The sequence below is a fragment of the Amblyomma americanum genome, chromosome 9, assembly GCF_052857255.1.
Source record: "Amblyomma americanum isolate KBUSLIRL-KWMA chromosome 9, ASM5285725v1, whole genome shotgun sequence".
NCBI classification, from domain to species: Eukaryota; Metazoa; Arthropoda; class Arachnida; order Ixodida; family Ixodidae; genus Amblyomma; species Amblyomma americanum.
In genome coordinates this window covers 133397173-133417575 of record NC_135505.1, presented here as the reverse complement: position 1 = coordinate 133417575, position 20403 = coordinate 133397173, and the positions used below count along the sequence as shown (strand labels likewise).

Genomic DNA, 20403 nt, shown 5'->3' with positions numbered 1-20403 from the left:
ACCAGAGTCGTTTTTGCGCCCAACATGGCGCTTCATAGCCGCCTGCTTGTGTAGTGGGGATCGCTATCAAACACCGCTAGAAATAGAAACTGAAAAAGGAACTCCGAAATCGATTATTATACATGCGGGCACTTACGTTATCGACGCCGCATACTAATACGCTTGAGCACTTTGCACGCAGCGTGCAACCGGAAATTAAAAGCACAAAGCAGGCCCATATGTGCCGCCTAGAGATAAAAACAAACAGGCGCCTACACACGGCGTTAGTGTTCGTAGCCACCTTACAAGAGCCCCGAGTTCCTTCTAATCTATCCCGGCAGTCCCTGCGCCCCTGCGAGAACGGCGTCTGGTCGTAAAAGCTTCGGGAAAAAAAGAGTGGCGCTCGCAAAGATAGCGCGCAGAGAACAAGGTAAGGGGAAGACGGGGATGCGGCCAATCGGGCGGTAATAGCGGGGGGATCCCAGGCACCATCGACTGGCGAATCTTTGCCAGAACTCGCCGACGAGACGGAACGGCAGAAACACAGGGGCGCACTTCGGGGAAACGAATTTCCCCAGGTGATCGGTTGACGCCTGGCTGGCCCTGACGGGCCTCTCGGAAAAGACGCGTATCGCCAATCGATGCACCTGCAGCCATACTCCGCGTCACTCTTCTTCTCTTCCCTTCGGCCGCTACATGGTGGGGAAGGCGAAGGACCCTTTCCCGATTGGGGAGACGGAGGCGGAACGAGCAACATGTGGATGGCACGAAGAAAGAGGGACAAACAAGCGCTGTTATTTTCTTTCTTTTCGATGGCCAACAAGCAGAGATAGGGTAAGAATAATCTTTTATTGTATTGTATTGTATTTTATTCTATTGGCGAATTGTGGGTGGGGCCCTCAGTCCAGGCTTGCGCTATAGATCAAGTCAAGAAAAAGCGGCTTTTCCCCGTCAACAGACCCCCTTCCAGCCAATAGCGGCGGCCGATTCTCATAAGTCGGATAGTGTGACAACGTAGGCAATCATAGAAAAAAAAACAACGGGATAATCCACTTCCTGCATGGACGGGGATAGTGGCTGTAGTACTTTTGTACTATAGTGCCAGTGTAGCAACTTTCGATATCCCTCTGACGTCTAGGAGTAATCGTCTCACCTATTTTTTTTCGAACTCTTGGCATATCACACTGAGTTCCATATGATAAGTAAAATATATTTTGCTAGGTTTCTAACTTTTCGCCGTGTGCTGTGAAATGTCCTGTACAAAGAAAACATGAAATTTTCAAAGCACAAATAAAAATTAGAGCCCCCTCTCTTTTCAAATGGGGGCTTATATGTGTTGGCTGCAGTATTTCGAATCGCAATAAGTGCGCACAAATTGCTTCACCGCCTGCTAAAATGCATGCAATTCTGCTCGATTTCTTCGATGTCCACCGCAAAACGCTTCCACATTCACTCCTACCACTAGAGCTTCTCAAAACGACAGAAATGCCACCGTAAAACTCCCACTATAACTCCCACAGAGTTTCTTAAAATAAGGGAAACGACACGACTTTGACTACAAAGATGCGCGGCAATATTCACTAAATAGCCGCACAAATCCTGAAATAAGCTTGGAAAAAGTTTTTTGCTGCCCTAATTTGCACGACTATTCGGCCTGCAATTTTATTCTCTAATATATGGGATACATTTCCGGTTACCGGTTCTGAGGAGGAATGCTGGAGGATAAGCGACGTTTCCCCTCCGCCCCCAAGTTCGTTTGTTCGCATACAGAGACGCCATTCTTGGTCCTTACTTATTCCCTGGTTTATTCACAGCAGCGCTACCCACACGGTGCCTTGATCCCCTCAGGGACCCCGCAACTGCGTATATCGGCGTCAATAACTTCCGAGTCTTCTAACTCTAATCTATAGGCGACAGTAGGCCACCGCTGTGTCCCAAAGGCCATTTCAATAATACTTAAGGTGCCCTTCCCTCCTAAGAATGGCATAGCTACAAAGTTCGCACCAACAAAGGAACAACAGGTGCATCGAGAATCGGCAATGAAGGCGTGTCGTTAAAAAAAAAAAAACGTCTAACAACACGGCGATGGAGCACGTGCGTCAGCTTCCACAATGGCAGTATCGAACGCCGCGGGCATGAGGGTTTAATGTTTCTCGCAAACATCCAAGGGCATTCTGACGACGCTGGGTGGTGCATAAGGGGAAAAGTTTGTAGAGTTGCAAGCACAGGAAATCTCGACAAACGCTTTTAGTTTCCTCAGCTTCCACCACGTACCACATGGCGCTGATCATCGAAATTTACCGCGGGAATCTTGAATGCTTGGTACAGCCCATAGATATTCTGTGGACACCAGGAATACAGAAACCGGTTCGCAAGTTAGATTTCGTAGCAAATAGAACGAATAGGCTGTTACTGTCAACGTATTTGCGTAGGATCTTTGGTTTTCTCATAATTATAAGAGAAAATATCCGTTTTTAATTACACGTTAACAGATGGCGCTAGTTGATAGGAAAGCTGGTATTTCTCACAAATGACCTAAATACCCTACAGCTCCAATTACGCAAGGGAGCCAGAAGCACGTAGAGAATGTAGACTAACGGACCAAATGACAAGGTGTAGAAATAAGTAAAAGCAGGTTAAACGGTTAATTCATGACCGCATGTATGGTTCCTCGGCTATGATACTCTGTCACTGAGCAACATAGAAAGCGCTTGTGTACACTGAGATTTACAAGCGCGTTGAAAAGCTGCACATTGAACATGCAGCCCTCAAACCACAGCCTGCCTCTTATCCGCTCGATCAGCATTAGTCTGCAAAAATGTTTTAATTATTCAGTGATTGTTGCTTCACAAGAAGACAGTACATGCCAATGGCGTAAGGAAGATGGAAGGGGTCCTAGTATGGTCTTTGACAAAGCTGCTCTGTATATATGAGCTAGAAGGCCCAAGTTATCTGCCAGTAAGCAAAACCGACGTCAGCTGTTCGATATTACGATGGGAAATAAGACATTTTATTGCGACTGCGACACGGCATTAAGCAGGGCCACCAAAGCAAGATGATCCATTAGCTGGTCCGTGGCTAGTCAGGCCCGCCACGTTGGTGGAGAAGGGAATAGTTAATGGAGGGACTTCATGGCAATGGCGTAGGGTAATAGGGAATGTTCCTAATACACAGTGAGGTTCGGGCAGTCGGGTAATGCATAGGGTATGGTCGAATGCGGTAGCGAAAAGAATGGCCAGCGGGGGTGAGATGGCGAAGAACGGTTTTGATGATGTGCCCTACTCTTTCTTAGCGACTACGGGCTGAAAAAAAAATAAAAGCACCGGAATATGGAGACAAAGCACAGACCACTGCATTGACCGGACGTGGTAAATAGGCGTCGCTTCAATACCACTCTCTGCGGCCGTCGACTAAGAAGGAACGAGGGCTTTACGCTTCTAGAACAAGCACGCACACGTTGTAAGAGCCACCTTTGCACACAGTGTTCGCCCTTTCTTCCCCAGGTCTCCGGGGAGAACCTCCCGTTTGCCTTTTTTCCCGCAAGGCACCCGCATTGGAGTCACGCAACAACCGACCTGTCTCCGTCTGGGCTGGAAACGGACCCCTGGCACGCCAACAGAGGTCGTCGCCTCTGTACCCCTTGTTGCACAAGAATCTCTTGGGGGAAATTGGGTACGCCTGCTCGCTTTGTGCAGTCGTCCTGCATTTCTCTCATTGTGCCCGCCCTAGTAGACACAGAAAGGAACAGGCCTTGGCTCCGGCTGGTTTGGGACAGACAGAAGGATCGAAGTTCATGTGGTACAGTGGGAATTTCGCAAGAACGCGGATCGACGCGGTATCATTGTCTACGTGCACTTTGTGAATGCCAATACCGTTTTAGTATAAATGTTCGAGTGCGGGCAGTTTTGCGGGCAGGTGGGTTTTCGTTTACAGCTGTGGGTAATTCAAGCACAAACCGAGAGATCTTACCGCTCGGCCTCTTTATTGGTGGCGGTGCAGGACGACCGGGAAGAAAGCTTGCGATATCAGCAGTGCAGCCGCGCAGATTTGCGCGCTAACCGCATTCCAGCGCTGGTATGTGCAAACACTTGTTGAAACCCCGTAATACTGAGGAAGGTACGCATTTGGGGCAGTTCTAATGAAAAGCGAAATTCTTGCCCATTTGTTCGCGCGCAGGCTTGCTAAGGGTGCTGAGCGGTGCCTGCTGGCTTTCTAGACACTGTAGACGAGATGTTGGCCATTTACAAGCAGTGCTTTCCTTGAAAAAGTTCGGCGAATTCCGGGCTCTGAATATTAAAAAGGATATGACTTGAACGTCTTCGTCGACCAATGTTTAATGTGGTGAATTTCTTTTGTTTTGTTTTTTCCCAACACATTACCTCCAGGTCGGCTTGGGAATGGTACTGGGATTTGCGGGGGGAAAGTTTGGTGGAGTTATCAACGGCATGACTTAGCAGCATGAATAGCACAAAATATTAGCGGCGCGCACACTGAAGCAGTGGCTCACATCAAGCTAACAAAAGCATAGCAACCGTAAATTTCGTTCAGCGCAGCGGATGATACTATGCAGCATTTTTCTTTTATTAGTTAAATTATTTATGCAATTACGCGTGGTCATTAAAGAGGGTAAAACAAAAATCAAATTCATTACGCGTTAGGATTGTTAATAATTCGGAAGTAGACGCTTATATGCAGATCACTACTTATAACAGTACGCTTCGTAATCCTATTTTGCTCTTCTATAAAGTCAGGGGTAAACGAAAAACTGTCAGTGCTAGCACCACGTAGTAGAATAGCTGCATTATGTTTTAACTATTTGCATATGCTGTGCTATAGCGTTTCATGTGCAGGCATCTTTCATCGGTTCTCATGTTCCACCCGGTATTTTTAGTCAGGCTTTTATTTCATATATTTGTCTTCTCGTTTTTATCAGTTCCAGGTTACGTGAATCGCTCACGATTGCTTGAAAAAACTACGCGTTTAGATAAAGAGAGATATAAAGAGGAAGAAGGAAGACAGGGATGTTAACCAGAAGGGTATTCGGGTTCGATACCCTCCACTGGGGAGGAGCGATCAGTTCTGACCGCTTTGCCGACCTTCCCAATGTTGAGGCAAAAATTTTGCAAGCTTTACTGTGCCTAAGTCTGGCTTAAGTAAAAGCACGTAGGCCACTCAATATTACGCTGCGTAGGTCTACGCTTGATACTCTCCCTTACAAATATTTATTCAGACGGTCTATAGGCTGTTTATTGAGTTCTGTCTATAAAGCCTATAGACTGTATAGACAGACCCCAGAGAAGTCAATAGACAATACAAGTCCTATAGGCAGTCTATGGACAGCTATAGATTTATGGCGTATACTTTGAGTAGAGTTTTGTATATATACAGTCTATAGAGAGTCTATAGGCTATGAATAGACAAAAATAAATATCTATGCGAAGGCAATAGAGTCTTTAAGAAGTGTATAGACTGTCTATATAAACCATTTTTGTAAGGGCTGCAAGCCTATGTATTTTTGTACACCGTGGTGGTGTGCAACCAACTATCAATCAATGTTGAGCTCCTTTCGTAATTTTTTAGTCCTTCACTCCTGCCTTTGCCTGCAGCAACACGGGATGAAGCTACGACGGAGTGCACTAACATCGCAAATTTATAGTCATGTACTCGGTGTTGGATGAATTATTCCATGTGTCACTCGGCAGTTTTTATATGGTCATTATCATTCTTTAACTCGCTTCTCCCTTAAGCTTGCGGGCAACCTTTTCTTACATACCAATCACGCACACGAAGCATTCTCGCGGGCGCGACCGCATCGCGATTTTTGTTGATTGCCTGCACCGTGGATTTGTGTTTGTAATGATGATGATGATGATAATGAAATGATTATGAAACCCATTCTCCAACAAACATTTCACCTTAAAAGAATCCTGAACATCAAACCAGGAGAAACCTTGTGCTTAATTGAAAACCGGTGGGTACCCGGCGGCACTGGGGATCGAACCCCGTACTTCTGGCAGTACTTCTTTGACAGTATCACGCAAGCATCAAACAAATGACTGTAAAGCGGCTATGACGAAGCCAGGCGGTGAAACCGGCGAAAGTACGCACATGCGTACAAAGCAACACATGCTGTCTTTAGCCTGTTTTAAGGATCCGCTTTGTCACGGGGCGCTGTACAGTGATTTGTTCGACGATGGCGCGACCCTGTTAAAGAACAGACCGGACGTGCAGTCGGGAGAAATATAAAAGAGAACAAACTTTCAGCAGAAAATTGAGAATTTTCCGGTTAGCTCTGCATTAAATTTAAGAATGACTTTTGTATATTATACGTCAGCAGGTAAACTAGTTAAGAAAGAGAAAAAAAACCTGCGCTTGTCACCAGTAAATATGGAGTAATCAATGAACTAATGTTCACTCATTGTTCCCCTTTCACGTTTCTCACGACTCTACCTCCCGCACGCGAGGCGGCATGCTCAAAGCACAAGGCCGCCGCTATATAATTTGGCTTGGGGTTGCTGAAAAATGAATAGCGCTTTGGGGAGTGCCTCCGACGCCATGTGATGAGGAAACCTGCTGCGCCGGACAGAATAATTGAAAAACCCAATCGATTCAGCCTGTATTATATTAAGGAAGGTCTCGCGCTCTGCTCGAAACGTGTCGCTTTCCTTCTGTCTGACGCAAGTTTCGTTGTCGGTGCATCTATTATTTCCGCGATGCAAGCTAGTTAATGGATGGTGCGATGGTGGACTGTCCGGAGCGCTAACAGAACTATCTACAGGCAGCCATCACGAAAACTGTCGTCCCAGGCAGCAAGGTAATCGGCCAAATATTGGAAATGGATGGTTTCACTCCGTTCCTTTGTAGGACCGGTATTTGCCAATATATGACCAATGTTGGACCGACTGTCTGTGCTGCTGGGGGCAGATATGACTGACGCGCAGCGCTGTCGCCAAGCCCGCTAATAAGCGTTTTGCCGTAAGGCAAATAATTTGTGACGTGTATCATTTCCGTTCTTCTGTCCCTGCCAGTGAAAGTAGTAATGACGCGTCAGAAGTGCCGACGCCCTCGATTATCTTCGACGTGCCTACAGCCTCAGCGGCACCGAAAAAGAAATTATTACTCAGACTGCCGTTCTTTAAGCACAGCACAGGTAGTCGGCCCTCCATTGGAATTGGATGGTTTTACTCTGGTCTTTTTGTGGGCCGGCATTTGCCAATATATTCCAATATTGGGCCGATTACCTGTGCTGCTTTGGTCATTACAGGTCTCCTGTGGGACGTACCCAAAAGATAGTCCTTTTGACGACATGCCGTGAAGTGATAAATTGCCTCTCTTCCTTCATTTCTTTATGCATACCGCTCTTTAGTCTTTTCTTTTTTTCTTCTTAGCTATGAGCCGCCGCGGTGGCTGAGTGGCTATGGCGCTCAGCTGCTGGCCCGAATGACGCGTAATAGATCCCGGCCGCGACGGTAGAATTTCGATGGAGGCGAAATTCTAGAGGCCCGTGCACTGTGCAATGTCAGTGCACGCCCTACTGAAAAATGTATATAGGTTTGAACGGGTCAGCAAATAGGATTATAGCACATTTGGTTTGGCTTTATATGATGGACGTCCCAAAGCGGTTCAGTCTATGAGGGACGCCGTAGTGGACGGCTCCGGATAATTTCGACCACCTGGTGTTCTTAACGGGCACTAACAATGCATAGTACACGGAATTTTCACATTTTTCTCCCATTAAACTGCTACCGTAGAGGGCGCGTTCGAATCCAGGACTTGCATGCACTGTGTGATGTAAGTGCATGGTAATTAACTACGGGTAATGGTAGTTATACGGAGCCCTCCGCTAAGTAATCACTCAAAGGCTGAATCGCTTTGGAAGCTTCATCCTATAATGCTAAACGAAATGTGCCATAATCCTATTTGTCTTCTATTCAAACCTGTACACATTTTTCAATAGGGCGTTAAAGAACCCCAGGTGGTCGAAATTACCGGAGCCCTTCACTACGGCGTCTCTCATAGCCTGAGTAGCTTTGGGACGTTAAACCCCCATAAACCAAACCAAATCTTCTTAGCTACTTACGTCATTCATTTCCTATTTTCCTTCTTTCTTTCTCTCCTTCATTGAATTCCTTTCCAAATATACGCTACGCCTTATGGAACTGTAGCCAACTGCAAGGCGACGATTGAATTCATCGGTGGAGCAAATCGTATTGGCCGCGACGATCACGCCCGCAATCAACCTTTGTCGCTTCCTGGAGTTACACCTCGTCAGTGAAAGCCACCTTCGGCAAACGCAATTCATGTAGACGAAGACGAAGCGGATCGAATATGGAAGAAGAAGAAGAAGAAGAAGAAGAAGGAAAAGAAAAAGGAAAAGAAAAAGAAGAAGAAAAAGAAGAAGCAAAAGAAAAAGAAGAAAAAGAAAAAGAAAAAGAAAAAGGAAAAGAAGGAAAAGAAGGAAGAGAAAAAGAAGAAGAAAAAGAAGAAGAAAAAGAAGAAGAAAAAGAAGAAGAAAAAAGAAGAAAAAAAGAATAAAAAAGAAGGAAAAAAGAAGAAGAAAAGAAGAAAAAAAGAAGAAGAAAAAAGAAGAAAAAAAAAGAAGAATAAGAAGAAGAAGAAGAAGAAGAAGAAGAAGAAGAAGAAGAAGAAGAAGAAGAAGAAGAAGAAGAAGAAGAAAAAGGAAAAGAAAAAGAAAAAGAAGAAGAAAAAGAAGAAGAAAAAGAAGAAAAAGAAGGAGAGAAAGAAGAAGAAGAAGGAGAAGAAGAAGATGGGAGCCCAGGTGGCTACCATTCCGGAAGGCAAACGCGTGCGCTAAGAAATGTCCTGAAAAATTGAAGGGTATTGCAACATCTTTCATCAATGTGGTTCAAAGAATGTCGTAGTTCAGGGACTTTTAACACTATTCAGATGTGGAGTGCCAGGTGATGATTCGATTTTTCATGGTGCGAAATTCCAAAGCGTAAAACTTGAGTAGTGCGGTGAATATTCCGTAATTTATTCGTACACCAAGACTGAAAAGACTATGACTTTATGGCAATTCAGTGTTTTTATAGTGTGACGATGCTAGGCTTAATAGTCGTTAATATTCTCACGTTGAGGTGACAACTCAGTGCACAGTGGAGGAGAAGACCGAAGTGACGGTTAAACGCATTCTTTATTTGGCTTTGTTGCGTCCACAAAGAACTGAACAATTAGTAGTAGGCAGACAAGGAAGCCAGGTGCGCACGAATAGAAATACAAAACCAGTGGTAACGGGTACTATAAATACAAGGCGGTAAGTGACGTTGATAACTGCGACATGTCCTCCTCTCCACCTACCCCCCTTTCCGCCATACTTTATGAAGTCATCTGCTGCTCAGCCCACCTCATTAGCATTTTCATTCACGAACAGAGAAGCGGGGGCGGAGGTGGGCTTTTCTGCTCAGTACTACACACTACGCCAACGCAACTGAATCCGAAGAAAGTCGCAGACGAAAGAGTCATTTATAAGTACGACTTCGATAAAAATTGATCAGGGGGCCCTCTGCGCAATTCAGGGAGACAGCAACCCCGCAGACGGATAACTCTTTCACCATGGCGGCCTAGCCTGTTCTGGAGCTAGCAATTAAGCACAGTGCTGAAAACTTCTGGAGTCATAACTTCTAGAGTGTTTTCCTGCCCTCCTCGGTGTTGTTTTGAAGTTTCAGGAAAGGAACTGAATGGTGCTCTACCATGCCACTGTATGGCAGGTGCAACGCATGTGCCATGCACCTGCCACCCATTATAGCGGCGACGGGAATTGAAAAGCAGCATCTCTAAGCTATTGCCCGCCAGGTGCCTATGAGGAATAGTTCTCCAGCGCTACACCCAGCTTCTGCCTTGAATAACTTTATTCTTTTGGTTATGTATCATTATATGTTCACTCCTGCTTGGGCCAAGCAGTGGCCTGCAGTATTATGAAATAAATAAATAAATAAATAAATAAATAAATAAATAAATAAATAAATAAATAATTCGGGCTGCGCCGCTATGTCTGATGAGTTTTTGTTATTCCGGAAAGCTGACTTTCAAAGTTTAGAAAATTGTTTACAAATGTGGTTCACGTCACGAAAATGCATGAACCGCTTACAAGCATGTGCCGTGCACAGGTATTATGTAACGCGCATGTCAGGTACATGTGACACCAGGCGAACCGACTCTCTGTGTATAACGTAAAGGCTGCCAAAACCCATTTCCTTTCCCACGCAAACCCAATTTCAGTAATTCCAAACCCCTCCCCCGCGCTCCCACGCGTAAGCTTTTCAGCAAGCCGTATTCGAAAAGTCGTTTTTCTCCGAGCGCTCACGTTTCGTCCTCGTTCATTTATATGTATTTCTTCTTGTCTCACTGGCAGCTGCGTAGCAATATTCCGGGTGGATAACAATGGTTGCATTAATGTAGGAGCAGCGGCGGAAGGAATTCAAATTCGCCCATGTCGTTGAAACCTATATCGTAAGCGACGAAACGGAATTAAAAGATTACGAGAAGAAAGGCACTGCGAGAAACGTTAGGCGCATTTTTCACTCGAACGTACGGAAAAATATCCCATTCTTGGAAGAAAAGTGGAATCAGATTATAGGATCGGCTCCGAAGCGCCGCAGTGCGTTACATTTCCAGGGACACGGAGAGTGCATTTGTTCGTTCGCTGTTGCGTACTACGCGAGGCATTAGTGTGCCAATGTTTTTCGTTCCGAGGTCTGCACGCCCACTGACGCGAACGCTTAGCGCGACGTACGTACACGTCACCGGGAAAAGGGCGCCCCTTTGATCTAATGCACTTATGGTTTGTCTATCACTCTGTCGACACCGGTAGCATCGTATGACAAGCGTCAGCAGTGAACCTATGCTTGTTGGAACGGCCCTAAATCACATTTTGGAGCTTACTCGACTTTGGAGGCAAGAGTCGCTGGTACGAAATGCGCATTACTACGCGAACACGCAAACGTACGCATTTGCGTAGTCTTTTAAAGATCTCCCACACTTTTCACCATTCAACTGTTCAAAGGAGTTAAAGCCAATACGTATGACTGCACAGAAGCGTGATCTAGTAATCGACTATAGTGCAAATGTCAATTCGTCGCAAATGTAAGACCCGCCGCGGTGGCTCAGTGGTTAGGGCGCTCGACTACTGAGCCGGAGTTCCCGGGTTCGAACCCGACCGCGGCGGCTGCGTTTTTCTGGAGGAAAAACGCTAAGGCGCCCGTGCGCTGTGCGATGTCAGTGCACGTTAAAGATCCCCAGGTGGTCGAAATTATTCCGGAGCCCTCCACTACGGCACCTCTTCGTCCTTTCTTCTTTCACTCCCTCCTTTATCCCTTCCCTTACGGCGCGGTTCAGGTGTCCAACGATGTATGAGACAGATACTGCGCCGTTTCCTTTCCCCAAAACCAATTATTATTATTATTATTAAATGTAATGATGGTAGCTGCACCGTACGACACGTAACAGCTACGTATTGCACTATGTAGTTTGATTGTTGTGCACAAGAACGATTTACTACTTTCCAAGTCATTAGCGGTCCCTGATGACACCTGAACCTTACAAAATGGTCTATAGACAGTCTATAGATTTCTTATAGACTCCATTTCCTTCCTATAGATATTTATTTTTTCTATTCATAGTCTATAGACTGTCTATGGACAAAAGTCTACCAAAAGTGTATGGCCATAAATCTATAGACTGTCTGCAGACTGTCTATAGGATTTGTACTGCCGATAAGCTGTTTTCTAGGGTTTCTATATAGAGAGTGTACAGACTTTATAGACTGAAGTCTATGGACAGTCTATAGACTGCCTGAAGAAATTTTTGTAAGCGAACAACTGAGCCGGGTACAGAAACGGGCATGTTCGTGCAATTCTGATACGTCTGGTAAATAACTGACAGTTTAATTCGTTCCCCCTTCTAGGTTGGGTTTTCGTACTAGCAACCGAACGGTGCTCTAGGGGGTACAAGCAGGGTTAAGATCACGTGAGGCGTTCTAAAACTGCTGTGTAATCACTGCCTCCATCGTTTTAGTTCACTCTAATCTTACGCTAGTGTCACTAGGAGACTAAATGACGGCGAATGAGCAAACAGCTCATTTCATTGCAGTTTTTGCACTCCTCACGTGATCTGAGTTTTACTTGTGACATCATAACCGCCTTTCTCCACATGACAGCGAAATCAATGTCAATATCAAACTTAATATATTTAATTCAGGAAACCAAGATTTCCTCGGAGGAAAGCGGAAAGCTAAAATAATTGATTTGGTGTCAGTCCTTTTCTGCCTGCTCCGAAAGAAGGAATATTTTTGTTTCGCCTTCCTGCCCTGGTGCCGAAAATAAAAATAGTCAATACCAACTAGAGTTTACTAACAGCACGAAGTTACTACCCTGACCTAGTTCTCCACATGACAACCGTGCCGGCTGAGACGCTTCTAACTGTAGACTAGCGTTCCGATATCGTCTGCAAAGAAAGTTACCGCCTGTGTATTGAACCATACATGACGGCATCCTACAGTTCCTCATGTGAGATGAACCGCCGCGCTATTTTCAACTTCTTTACTGCCGAAAGCACACGAAAGACACACGGAGAGAACACAGCCGAATATAACGACAGAGCCACGTCAAAAATACGACAAAAAAGTTTTTTCGTTCTGTCGTAACGACAGATTTTTCTATCGTTTTGTAGTATTTTTCTGTACTACTGTAGTGTTTCCTGTAGTACTCTTCTGTAGTCTGTAGTTCAGTATTATTTTTCTGTAATCACTCCAGAAAATTCTGTTATTATTGCAGAACTTTCTGTGGTCGTTACAGTTAATGGGCAAAAACATTACAGAAAGTCTTTGTGAAGACAGAAATTTTTGTTCGTTTTTTTTAACTTTTTTACTTAGGAAAGTTTCTTTCGAAACTTTATTAAATATTTTTTATGCTTTCTTAAGAAACTTAAGTTAGAAGTTTCTTAAGAAACTTTATTAAAGTGCGATTTAGACGTCGAGGGTGGGCCTTTTATTTCAATGCACAGAGCGGGAAAGGTGAGCGCCAGCCATTGTGTTCCAACAGGGGTATTGTGCGGTAGCAGATAGGCGGTTGTGGGGAGCTCGCTGATGACGAACACTAGTCGAATAAGTTCAGAAATCGTGAACCTACACTTTCTGCGAACCACTTGATCCACTCTATGCACAAATTCACGCACATTAGGCTTATGTCTTCGCACACATTCATCGTGAATTTTGTTCTTACTCCCTGAATTTCTTGCACCACTCTCACACATTACAGGAACACTGGTACAATGCTCACAGTCCACACGGTTCCTTCAGCGGTGGATTTCCGCTGCAGTATGCTTCGCCAGCTGAACAAGTCGAATACCAGTACACAGTTCACACTTTGAAGGATTCTCTATTCTTGATCGCATACTGACAGGCTCACAGCGAAGCTCCAAATGATTCATTGGCTGCGGCATGGTTGTGAGTCACGGACCATGGGTTGCCTCTCACGCATACGTAACTTAAGCGGCGCCAATGAGAGGTTCAAAAAATATATCCCTCGTATGGAGAATTAATTTACTTATGAATTATATTTACCAGGAGCAAGCGCAATGCATGCGATGATTCATGTTTACTAACTTCTTAAGCACCATTCTACGCGTAAAAAAAAATAAATACACCCACCGAAAAATTTGTCCTTTACGTCTCTAGGCACAGCCCTGGTTTACGTCTCCTCAACAGACGCTCAGACGTCGCCGGTTAGAAAGTTAAACGTATTCCATCAACGGAAGCGGAGCATTCGAGCCTATCTCTGCTGCGTGCCAGTCACGGCCGTGGCTGGAAAAGGCGCCGTTCTTTGTTATTTACTGCTTGTGTGAGGGGGGAGCAGAGAGCGTGTAGCGTAATCGAAAGAACGGAAATCCGATTCCTCCGACGCCGAAGATGTCGGCTTGCACAATGCGCCGTTTGTCGGAAACACGAGGCTCTCGGGAAGTTGCGCTCGCCTGTCGCCCCCTCGCGAATAAGCGTCGACGACATGCTTGTCATTTTGGTGGCTGCGATTGGCTGCGGTGATTGGTTAGCCTCGCCGTTGAAAGAGCATTCTATCCGTAAGCTCCTGCCAACCTTGGCAGCATTCGAGGTGCCTGATGACTTCACATATCCCTCGCCTTCGTCAGAACGAAAGGTGCGAAGGTGAACTGGAAAGCAGCTTCGCTTTGCCGTGACGCATTGCGGGAAAGGGAACGTGTAAAGGGGGAAAGGGAAAGAGAGATTAGTTAAATTAGCATGGTTTTAACCTAGTTAAACCGATTAGACGTGTGAAAGCTGGTGTTCATTCTTCACCTCTTCTTTGCGGCATGCGCATGTGTACGCAACCGCGTTTCTCGCTCTTCATCTTTCGCATCCTCCGAACTCACCCGAGCTTTCCCGAACTAACCCGAGCTTACCCGAGTTACTCCGAGGCTTCACACAATATTCTTGGTTGGGATCGTGTTAACTACTGCTTTCACACTAAAATGAAATTAACTATGTCGACTAAACGCATCTGGTGACTACGGATGCTACGGGTGACTACGGATGCCCAGAGGGGCAAGGGGGAGGGAGGGTGGCGTGCCGTCACAGCAGCACTCCTTCCGGGAAGACCAGAGGGGTGCGTCTTCCTGTAGGCTCGGACTGAGCGGACATAACGGCGCAGCACCGGAAGCTAAGAGACAGAGGAAGCCGAACACCAAGTGTCATTGCATGAACACTGCAGTGGTGCGCTCCAACTAGGGGTATCTCCCCGAGCACCCTCTCTGTACATATAAAAAATAAATGCTTTTCACCACCACCGCTTCGGAAGCGGCACTCGGCGGAGAAAGACGCGGCACCTGCAAAGAGTGTCTTCCTCAAAATTTCGACCTCACTGAATGACGACCTCACACAACCTCAAACTCACGCGTGAGGTTGAGGTCTGATTTGCTGACCTCACAAAATTTCGAGCCGTCGCCGACCTCACCTTACGACATCAGGTTGAGGTCATTTTGAGGTTGGGATCGACCTCATTAGGTTGCCCACCTCTGGACTGGTGAGAGAGTGATAGTCTACCACCCTACGCCACCCTATTTATCGCTCACAACGCCGGCGCCGGAATTTTCTGCGTAACGTGGCCTCTAACGCTATCGCGCTAATACAAGAGGGAGACGTCCACAGTAGCAAATCTGGGAATGTAAATACGCTAAGGCGCCCAAGTGCTGTGCGATGTCAGTGCACGTTAAAGATCCCCAGGTGGTCGAAATTATTCCGGAGCCCTCCACTACGGCACCTCTTTCTTCCTTTCTTCTTTCACTCCCTCCTTTATCCCTTCCCTTACGGCGTGGTTCAGGTGTCCGACGATATATGAAACAGATACTGCACCATTTCCTTTCCCCAAAAACCGATTATTAATATTATTATTATTAAATACATAGATAAGTGTTTTACTCGCAAAGTATCGATACATATAGACGAGTAAAAACACTCAACGCAAACGAATATGACAAAAGAAGTAACAAGTGAGAACATAGCGGCATGCAAAAATAAAATGCTTATTAACCAGAGGGCAGTGCCGCTGGGCAGACGCTGATGTGCGTTTCCAAAGAGGACGTATAACTGAAGTGACGAGAAATCCTTCAAAAAATACCTTGAAAATAACATATTGAACGGATGGAACACGAAAAACCGTGCTAAGGTAGCCAAGTAGAACACGATTAACCATCTCTGCTTTCTGAACACACTAGCTTCTGCCTGTATAGGGACTATAGAATTAAACGCAGAGGTTAACATAGGGAGAATACGGAACGTCACGCCGCTGCAAAATTAAGACCTTTTCCTTCCAGTTTCAATTAAGCCTTCTAATGAGTAAGACGGGAAAACGCTGTCTTTTTTTTTTTTGTTCCTCGACCTCTCCGCATCTCAACCCTTCTTTATCACCTTCGCAAAGTGGCGGGAAATTTAACCGCGACCCCAATTACTGCGGCACCACAAGCGCATTCGTGTTTTAGGAGACAGAGTATTCTTTCTTGGTCACGAAAATAGCTTTTGGAGAAATAAGTCTGCGCACCAAAGAAGACTCAAATGATTTTATGAGGAGAAGGAATAAATTTATTCCTCCGCCGTCTAGGAACATAAAAGACGGTTAAGGAAGCAACAGAGGAAGAAAATGCATATATCTGGTTGGAAAGTGGAAAGATAGACTTAAACCGAGTTCTTGGTACTTTTACTTAAATAATGCATCATACTGAGGGCACTGTGTCGCGATAGGCAAACATGCGAGGAGTTTCGTTTTATCCATTACGGATTATTTTGAAAAATGATGTATTTAGACAGCAGCGCTTTTAATGGTTGATTAACTGGCCATACCTTAGTCGAGCATAGTTGCAAATATCTTATGGTTTGTCATACGCGGCAATTCTGGTCAAAAGCACTTGTGAGCGGGAAACCATTTATGAATGCCATTTTTTCATATAACGTAAGGTTTCACTGTAACAATCAATATATATACAAATCACCCTACGGCGGTCTTGATTTATTCTTGTATTAACGTTTTTGCTATTGTCAAAAGTGTTCCACATTGGTTTTCTATGAGAGTCTTCTTAACTGTTTGATGCAACCGATGGAAACGCTTGACAAGAAAGATTTTGCTACAGAACAGAAGAATGGGCCATTACCTTCAATATTACCGTAAATGTACCTTACGATTTCTCAATTTTCATAATTTTTGTCCGAAATTGCTGGGCTTGCTAACCCAGTCTAAAGATTTATTTCTCTTTTTTCAGGCGAAACCTCCATTCGATAAATCTTTGTGTATATCCGCAGTCAGGCATCACGGATGCGCTTTACAATAACTCGTACACAAAAATGTGCTACAAATTATGAAAGCATCTAAAACCTGAGTAAAATAGGTACGAGAAGCATGCACTGAGACAGGAAGAAAAATCTGCATATTCTCTGCAATAGAAACACTTTCGGACGGCTTTTTCCCAGAGTTTAAGAAAAAAATCAAATCAGGATCATCTGGACAATATTATGCGCTCTGGCGATCCGCATTTCTGTAAATATACAGAAAAAAAAGATAACCGAAATCATTACAGTGGCACCGCTATTCTAATACCTGTTTATAAAAGAAGTTGTATTTAAGTACTTCATAAAGAACACAACTAAGATGGCACAGTATTGCTACTCAACAATACAGCACCCGTGCAAGAATGGGTAACTAAGCGTCAAAAAAGCATTAACGACACTACGCGGTATTGTGCAGAATTTCGTCCAACCTTTCTAAGCTACTTGAATGCATCCATTCAATCTCTGTCGAAGATAAAACAATTTACCAGCTTACCATGACAATATTATCGTTGTTACAAATAAACTGCCTTTAAGAAATAGTAATTCCAAAGTGTGTATAATCCGGCGCGACTACATTATTCCGCCTAAGGCAACGTTAGAGAGAATGCGTCACGAATAGTATATTAAGGCTATCTTAGTGCGGACAGTGCAGTGTCTCAGGCTGTCTCAGTAGCTTTTGCTCATAAGCCTCAGAAGCTACAGAAGCTATTGGCTAACCAAACGTAAGGCGAGATAATTATGCAATGCGTCCGACATGCAGAACAGTCACCGGTCAGTAGGTCATTAAAAAGCACATTAGTCAGAGCCATTATTTGCCAATTTTAAGTCGCCCATGAGAAAATAGTACAAACAGTCAAAGGGTAAAAACACTTTCAGCCTTTCTTTTGTCACAATGGTTCCCGTTCTCGCGCCGTTAGCAGCCTTGTACTCATTAAAAGTAATTAAAGTAAAAATTAAAAGAAAAATAAATAAATAATTAGAAACTGATTTGAAAGACACCAGTTAGTAGATGACGTTAAAAGCCGCACGTCGGATCATAGGCGTACAAAAGATACGTTCCTGTTCCCTCCGCACCCCTCTGCAGCTAACAGCATAGCGCGTAAGCGGCACCGGTGTTAAGGCGCTGTTTTCTTTTGAGCAAAAGTACTGACAAGCAAATAACTGTCATCATTCGGGCAGGCTTGTGACACGTGCCCAACTGGTCCCACGAGTCACCCAAATCCGTGTCTAGCTCTGCCCAGCCCTTATGGGTGCTGTGCGAAAAGCACCGGTGAAGCTGCTCGCACAGGCGTAGGAGTCCAAAGAGCTGTCGTTCATCGCTCGTTCCACTGAGTCGCCGCAGAAAAAGCTTTCAGGCGGGACAGCGAGCGGCTGAAGTTCCGTCGGCCTCCGGCTCCTCTGGAGAAAAAAAAATTGGTGGTGGTTTAGCTGTGGTTATAAACCTGGTCGAAAGCAAAATGCTGCATCTCCCTGGCTACGTTTGTGGTCGAGTGACTGGCGGTTTCCACAGATAGCCATACTGACACACTCACAGTAGTATATAGGCAATTTTTATTTGTTCAACATCTTGCTTTCTTCCAAATCACATTAATGGCACTCACACAAGAGAGAATATCTTTAATATACCTTCGGTGATATTTACAACTGCATTATTGCTCGTTGTAGGCGGAAATATGGAACCAAATCCGGTTCCAAACGAAGCGCAAACCACGCAGATAATTTCATAAAGCCAAACTGAAAAATAAATTGGTGTTTTGGGGAAAGAAAATGGCGCAATGTGAGACATGCGTCATTTCCTTTCCTTAAAACCAACTCTATTCCACTTTCCTTCCCTTACGGCGCGATTCGGGTGCCCACCGAGATATGCGAGACAGGCGTAGGTTCCTTTCCTTGAATACAATTTTAATTTCATTTTCCTTCCCTTACGGGCGCGGTTCGGGTGTTCAAGATATCTGAGACTGGCAATGATAATATAATAATTGGTTTTTAGGGAAAGGAAATGGCGCAGTATCTGTCTCATATATCGTTGGACACATTAACCGCGCCGTAAGGGAAGGGATAAAGGAGGGAGTGAAAGAAGAAAGGAAGAATAGGTGCCGTAGTGGAGGGCTCCGGCATAATTTCGACCACCTGGGGATCTTTAACGTGCACTGACATCGCACAGCACACGGGCGCCTTAACGTTTTTCCTCCATAAAAACGCAGCCGCCGTGGTCGGGTTCGAACCCGGGAACTCCGGATCAGTAGTCGAGCGCCCTAACCACTGAGCCACCGCGGCGGGGCTCTGAGACGGGCAACATTTCCTTGTTTGACTTCTAGCTACATTCACGGTCAAACTTGCAGCCCCGCTGACGGCTCGAAAGGCTCACTCTCCGGGCATTGCCCTCGCCTCCCCCCGATGCGGGCTTCGAACCTAATCCGGCTTTTACCTTCAAGGAAATCATCCAATATTACCAATTCGGCCAAGCAATCTTTCCTAGCCCCTGCAAGGGCCTCATGAAGGCGGAGGAACGCTTACTCCTTCGCCCTTATACTAAAGCACTGCTGTGACGGGCAGTAATCAAACATTTCGACCCTGCGTGTACAGGGGAGTGCCCGCACTCTAGGGAAAACTCCAGAAATTTACCACATGGTGTGGGCGTGCCAATAAACCCCGCGCCTTCCCCCTACCCAACCCTACCCGGGAGGACTTGGAGGCGGCCCTGCTCGGCTGCTCTGACCTGGCGAGCCAAAAAGCCCTGGTCGGGCGCGCCCAAGCAGCAGCCACCGCCAACGAGCTCCTGTAATGAGCAGCCCACCTAGCGTTTATAAGGAACAGCCCCTTAAGGACCGCTCGACTGGCTCCCTGTATATATTTTGTAAAATAAAGCTTTTTTCAGTCAGTAAGTCGGAGAGCTGGCGTAGTGAAGCTTTTCGCTTCAAAAATTAGCTGCGTTTCAACTAGTGCTGAACCTAGTTACAAAGCGAAAGCTGTGGTGTATCAGGTAAGTAGACGCGGCTTGACCTCTAACGCGGAGTGCGTTCCGCACAAACACGAAGTGCGTTCCGCACAATGGACAGGCAACGCGTCTTCCCTGCTAGGTGGCGGTTAAATTAATGGTTGATCGCGAGAGGTTCGTCATTCAATGAACGCTGCGACTTATTAAGTGACGCGTGTATGCCAAAGCGCTAATGCATGAAGCCCAGCTCCTCCCCACCGCCACGTACCTCAAAGCGTGATTGAGGTGTCCACTGCCCCAGGGAGCCAGTTAAGCGCCTTCCTTTCGTGAAAATTATCGGAGTCCAGAGCGTTATCAACGCTAACACCAATGAGCACAAAGAACGCCAAAGTTATAGTCTCAGTGCCGCGTTTCTGCTACCACGTTGTGAATGCCAACGCATGCCGCGCACATATGTCATTACCGTCACGTAGCTTAGCGCGACTGAGGTGTCCACCGTCCCAGAGGGGCCAGTTATGCCCCTTTCGTTTGCTTTCGAAAAAAATTGGATTGGTTTTTAAAATTGGCTTTGAAGAAAGGAAATAGCGCAGTAACTGTCTCAAGTACATCGGTGGGCACCCAATAAACGCCGTAAGAGGTT

At 45.5% G+C, this 20403-nt stretch overlaps 1 protein-coding gene across 1 annotated transcript in view; it reads left to right on the top strand.

Moving 5' to 3' along the window:
• LOC144103693 (uncharacterized) overlaps positions 1–20403 on the top strand; it is a 57443-nt gene that overhangs the window by 12810 nt on the left and 24230 nt on the right. The gene's annotated exons all lie outside the window — the stretch shown is intronic.